This window comes from Papio anubis, chromosome 14 (assembly GCF_008728515.1).
Source record: "Papio anubis isolate 15944 chromosome 14, Panubis1.0, whole genome shotgun sequence".
Classification (NCBI taxonomy): domain Eukaryota; kingdom Metazoa; phylum Chordata; class Mammalia; order Primates; family Cercopithecidae; genus Papio; species Papio anubis.
In genome coordinates, this window is record NC_044989.1 from 12,595,369 (window position 1) to 12,601,523 (window position 6,155).

Genomic DNA, 6,155 nt, shown 5'->3' on the forward strand with positions numbered 1-6,155 from the left:
TGACCATAATGATACATAGTAAATCATGAAATGTAAATGTACAATATATCCCATGCTGAAAAGAGGAGGAGGGCTACGTAATGTAGGATGGACAGGATGAAGTTTAATAACCTTCATTCGAGCAGAGACAAGACAAAAGTGAGCTGTCATACAGTTGGGGAAGCACAATTAGGGCAAGGGGACACTGTGGCAAAGGCCTCAGAAGGACTGGGGCCAAGCAGGGCATGTGAGGAACAGCAAACAGGCTGGGATGAAGAGAGAAGGGAGTGTGGCCCAAGAGATGGTCGAGAGTCCCTGGGGGTCACCCTGCAGCCGTGGCCAAAGATGAGCTGCATCACCACTGCAGGTTTGGGGCAGGGGAACCTGGGCAAAACCTGGGCCCTTTGATACCAAGATCCATGCTTGTTCCACCGGACCGCCCCTTGTCCCACAGATGGAAGAGCTTGTTTTTCTTCTTACTATTATTTCCACAGTTGTAATTCTTTCCATAGCTATTCCGCTGCTAGAACAGTGAAATTGGAGGTGAGGGGTCTGGCTTGCGCTGGGTGAGAATGGGGTGGAGGAAGCTGTGGGGAAAACTCACCGTGCCTGTGGTTCGAGATCCCGGCCTTCCTCCTCCTTTCCTCTGCCCCTTGGGTTTCACCTTTTCACCTCCATCGCATCTCGACAGCTAGTAAGTCTCATGGGCCAGCTCCACCTGCCACCTTAGATTAGGAAAAACAAAAGGACAAAAGATACTGGTTTTTAATCAGCTCCATTCCGGATTAGCACATGTAGATCCTTCCTGTTTTTGTAGAACATTAGCTATAGGTGCAGAAGAGTATGTATTCTATAGATTATAATAGAATGTAAGTGAGCACATAAAAAAGGGAGAGATGGGTATTACAGAATCCCAGAATGATAAAACTGACAGACTTTAAGACCGCCTTGTCCAGATGTTTGCATGACAGTGTAAATGTACTTAATGCCAATGAAGTACACTTAAAAATGGTTTAAGTGTACTTCATTGGTCTTATGTTGTGTCTATTTTACCACATAACTTTTTTAAAAGACTTTCTTGTCCAGTGCTCCTCCTTAGGTCTGAAAAACAGAGAGGTTGAGTGACTCAGCCATAGCCACACAGCAAGTGAGAGACAAAGCCTTGCCTGGAAACTGCCTTCCTAGCTCTTATCCCCGTGCCTTTTCCCATGATCACAACTATTGTTTGTTGGTGGAAATTAATACAGGAAGTAGTTACTCCTTGAGCTTTGAACTCCTGTAATCCAAATATGAGGTCTTAGAGTCAACCCAGGATTTCACCAAACCTTTTGCTATAGAGAACTCCTAGCAGCAATCTTTTGGTTAATTTGAACCTTGCCCCCACTTCTATGACTCTTAGTGGCTGTGGTGATCACGCTGAAAGGCAGATGGAGGAAGAGAAACAGCAGGAGATGGACTTGAGTCACAAGCTCTGACTTATGACCCAATGTGGTTTTTCCAAGCTCTTTCTTATTCTCTGCTTATTTGAGCTTTTTTTGCACTTCGGGGCAAACAGGGCAGATGCTTGCATGTGTGCCTGCATGTGCGCTTTTGAGATGAAGGAAATACGAGATGCGAGTGAGACAGCCCTTGTAGATGCTGTCTTAATCCTAACTCCAACACCTCCCCATCCCTCCTCACCTTCTCTGCAAGCCCCCAGGGGTTTGATAATGGGATAGATTAACTAAGTTTATGAGACCCAAGGACTACCTATAACTCTGTGAGGCAGTGCCCCAGCCAGGAGAGTCGGAGGAAGATTTCAATTTCAAGTATGGGAAGGTAGCAATTCCTAGCTTTCCACTCAAAGAACAGTGGGGCAGGAAAACAGGAATTCCTAGGAGGCCCCTGAGCTAAGGAGAGGAGGCTGGTTTAGGACTTGGGGCGCTGGGTGGAGGAAGCTCTCAGTGACTTTCACCGTAGCCTTGAACAAGTCACTGCCATCCCGGCCCTCACAGTAGATTAGGTATAGTTAATGATAAGAATTCAACTCACTTCCGAAAGTATTTCCTGAGCACTTAATTTATGTCATACACAACAATGACATCAGATCTTACTGCGTAAGGATGCGTGCTGGATTCCAGGGACTTTAATGCAGGATTTCTTTACCTCTATTCTTGAGCATACGCTGGAGAGTCCCACTTTCCTGTCAGCAACCACGATGGACCTTAAATGGCAGGGAAAGACTGGGGGTAGGATGCCTAGTTTGAGTTGGATCTTGGACTCATGGTTCTGTTCACACACACCCCACGCACACAGACGTGGGAAATTGGAATCACAGATATGCACAGGCAGAAGATGTGGGTGACCTTAGTCAGATGTTAGAACCTGGTCAAGGACAAGGTCTTGGGAGTATGAGGGGCAGGACCGAAGATAAAGGCAGCAGGAAATCTGGGAAAGAAGACGGTTTTATTTTTCCTTTTTGAGACAGATTCTTACTCTGTCACCCAGGCTGGAATGCAGTAGTACGATCTCAGCTCACTGCAATCTCTGCCTCCCGGCTTCAAATGATTCTCCTGCCTCCGCCTCCTGAGTAGCTGGGATTACAGGTGTGCACCACCACGCCTGGCTAATTTTTGTGTTTTTAGTAGAGACGAGGTTTCACCATGTTGGCCAGGCTGGTCTCAAACTCCCAACCTCAGGTGATCCGCCTGCCTTGGCCTCCCAAAGTGCTGGGATTACAGGTTTGAGACACTGGGCCTGGCCAGGGAAAGAAGGTGGTCTTGATATGAGGATGTCAGCCTCAGAAGGACCAGGTGATGGGAGTCCACTCCTGCTTGAACATTCCCTGCTTCCTTTCTGGTCCTAAAGAGAGGCAGCTGGTATAGAAGAAAGAGCAGCAGCAGCAACTTAGGAAGATGTGAGATCAAGTCTTCTCCATTTCCCAGCTAACAGGTTTGGGGAAGTTACTCAAACTCTCTGAGTGTCGATATTCTCATCTGTAAAATGGGATATTAATATCCTACATGTCTAATACAAAGGGCTGTAGTGAGGCCAAAATGCAAGTAAGGTGAAAGCTCGTTGTGGACTGTGTTCTGTCACGTTAGTTACAAGTCTGCTAAAAGTTGTAGACAAAGCTGTGGGCTTCCTGGTTGGTTAGATCTCGGTTTGAATTCTGTGGTGCCCTAGCATTATGCAAATGTGACATTGAGAAAGCTACTTAATCTCTTGTTCCGTCTTCACAAGGGTGATGATAATGTGATTCATGGTTCGCTAAGGTGCTCAAGGTTTGAGCTCCCCAGTGGATTGTCAGCTGCATGAAAAGACCTTGTCAGTCTTGTTCACCCATGTGGGTGTCGTCAGCCCTGGAATAGTAGCTGGCAGCTAGAGGGTGCTCAGTGAGTAATGTTTGGCTGGTCAGATGAATGAATGAATGTGAATGAGGAGTCTTCGGAAACACTATAGTCGGGTGTGTTATGATGCTGGTGGTAACGTGTCTCCGAGCACCCTCAGGAGCTTATGTTTTCCTCCTTTCTTGCAGGACTCGGGTCAAGCTAGAAAGCCTGGAAGACGCCTACATTCTGCGGGGAGACGATGATTCCCTCTCCGACAAGCATGGCTGCCCGGCTTACGTAAGCCCAGAGATCTTGAACACCAGTGGCAGCTACTCGGGCAAAGCAGCCGACGTGTGGAGCCTGGGGGTGATGCTGTACACCATGTTGGTGGGGCGGTACCCTTTCCATGACATTGAACCCAGCTCCCTCTTCAGCAAGATCCGGCGTGGCCAGTTCAACATTCCAGAGACTCTGTCACCCAAGGCCAAGTGCCTCATCCGAAGCATTCTGCGGCGGGAGCCCTCGGAGCGGCTGACCTCGCAGGAAATTCTGGACCATCCTTGGTTTTCTACAGATTTTAGCGTCTCGAATTCAGGATATGGTGCTAAGGAAGTGTCTGACCAGCTGGTGCCGGACGTCAACATGGAAGAGAACTTGGACCCTTTCTTTAACTGAGCTCATGCCCCACAGAGACTTAGCAGGTACCAGGAGTGAGCGAGGGCAGCGGAAAGGAGTTCTTCCAGGGGACACGAATTGCCTGGCTGAGTAGCAAAAAAGACATTCACACTCTTAAGTTTCTTGGTTCAGAGAAGGATAACCTTCAAGGAGCTGACTGACCATGTAGCATGGGCCAGGCAAGAGGCGTGGGATGGGGGTTGGGGTGAGATGGATGGGAGCCCCCCTGGAGCTTGTCTTCCCTAACATAGCCTGGGAGACCACCCCTTGCCACTTGGGCCACTTCCGCCTACCCCACTTTTCATTTTGTTCCAAAATAGTTGCAGATCCTCACAGAATGAAAACTCTCTGCCTCAAACACACATCCTGGCATCGCACTGTTAGCATTTAACTTCTTGTTAGGATTCAGGGAAGGAACAGTTGGCCAAGAATTTGTTTTTCTTTGAAACAAGCCAACCACCTAGCTGGTAATTAATGAGGTTCACTTAAAAAAAAAATTCGGTGCACACAGACTGACATGAAACCTGGGTGCTACACTAAAAGAAAACAAAAGTCCAGTTTGTGTCTCTTAATCGCTCACTTCAACTCATTTCTTCTAAATAAACTATTTAATATCCTGGTCAGGAAATGACATGTTAATGCTTTGCTCCCTGAAGGGGAAAAAAAATCTGTCCTTTAACAAGCTATTCTGTTTTGTGTCAATTGGTTCGTGGCAGGAAGCTATTAGAAGTCAAACGTCCAGATGCATTACTGCTATCTTAGTTTAAAGGGGGAAAGAAAAGGGAAGAAGAAAGGAAAAGAGAAATCCAACTCCTTTTTCATGTTTTGCTTTTGAACGACGAGGGTTTGTGTGACAGGCATTCCTCTTTGCTGAGGTGATAGCAATGGCCTGAGATTTTAGCAAGCTCCTGGAGTCTGACGCTTTTGCAGCACTCTGATCGCAACTAAACATTTGTCTTTGTTTTATTAGAAACTAGTGAAACAAAGCAGGTTGTCCCACGTGTATAAAATACAGGGCAGCTATTTCGTTTTCTTTACGGAGAATGATCCTTTTGGCTTGTAAGGCCCTCTGGTTTGGACAAAAAACCCCAGTAGAGACGAGCGGGAAGGATAATTAGCTGAAAGCTATGATGATATAAATAAAAACAGCTCTCTATCCCAATACGCACCTTTGTATTTTCAAGAACTCTTCTATTTATTAAGGAAAATGTCACATTGTGATGTATTAAGCCAGTACTTCAATTACGGGTTGACTTGGGATGACATATTACATGCTGTAGTTAACATTTATGATTTTTTTTCCTTGTTTGAGTATTTCTGTCTCTGAAATAACCTTTTACTTGGCTTTTCTAGATAGCTTTATTTGATTTCGAGTGGCAAAATGTTTTTTATTATGGCTTTTCTATTGCTGTATGATACAGAACTCTTTTGGCATAAATATTTGTGTTCCCAGTACCTCACTTGTTTGGATTTCACTGCCTGTATATGTTTTGTGAAATGGTCCTGTTTTTGGGTAGGTGACACGTGGACTCTAGTATGTAAATGTTACTTGAATCTGTGCTTCATTATAGTGTGTGGCATGTATGTGCGGCCTCTTGGATGCTTTATGCCTGCGCAGCAGGAGCCCTGTCCTCACGTTCCCAGGAGGGCGGCTTCACCCTTCGTAACCAGGAGACAAGGCGGCCATGGATTTGCCCTTGATTCTATTTTGCTAATGGAAGATATAAAGGAGAGAAGGTTTTTTTTTTTTTAACATTCTGAAGATGGTGCTGTGTCAAGAAGGACCTTTTTTTCTTCCCTCTCCCCTATTTTTTAAGTACCTTGGAGGAGGAGAGATTGATGACATGCATGGTGGGGATCTATGGCCTCTGGTGCTTTGTCCTGTATTTGGTTTAATGTTTTTGTCCTAATCTCTTCAATCAATAAAATTGTGCGTATTTAACTAAAATATTAGAGTCTGGAAAATGATGATTTTTTTTTTTTTTTTTTTTTTTTTTTTGCCACCTGTGCTTTGTGATCACCACACACCAAGCAGAAGCTCACATCTTCTTACAGGTATTTGCTCTTTCAGGGTGAGCCACTGCTACTAATTTAAGACACGGAATCTCCCTTTCATCATATCGGGGCATATGCTGTCCAATCTGGATGCAATAGCTCACACTGAATCGTTACAACAACTGTAGGTGACCT

General features: G+C 45.5%; 1 pseudogene across 1 annotated transcript; it reads left to right on the top strand.

Moving 5' to 3' along the window:
• Window positions 1–2,671: 2,671 nt before the first annotated feature.
• LOC116270244 lies at window positions 2,672–5,913 on the top strand (annotated as a pseudogene). The gene has a single exon (XR_004178184.1). The product of XR_004178184.1 is annotated as a tribbles homolog 2 pseudogene (transcript).
• The last annotated feature ends 242 nt before the right edge of the window (window positions 5,914–6,155 follow it).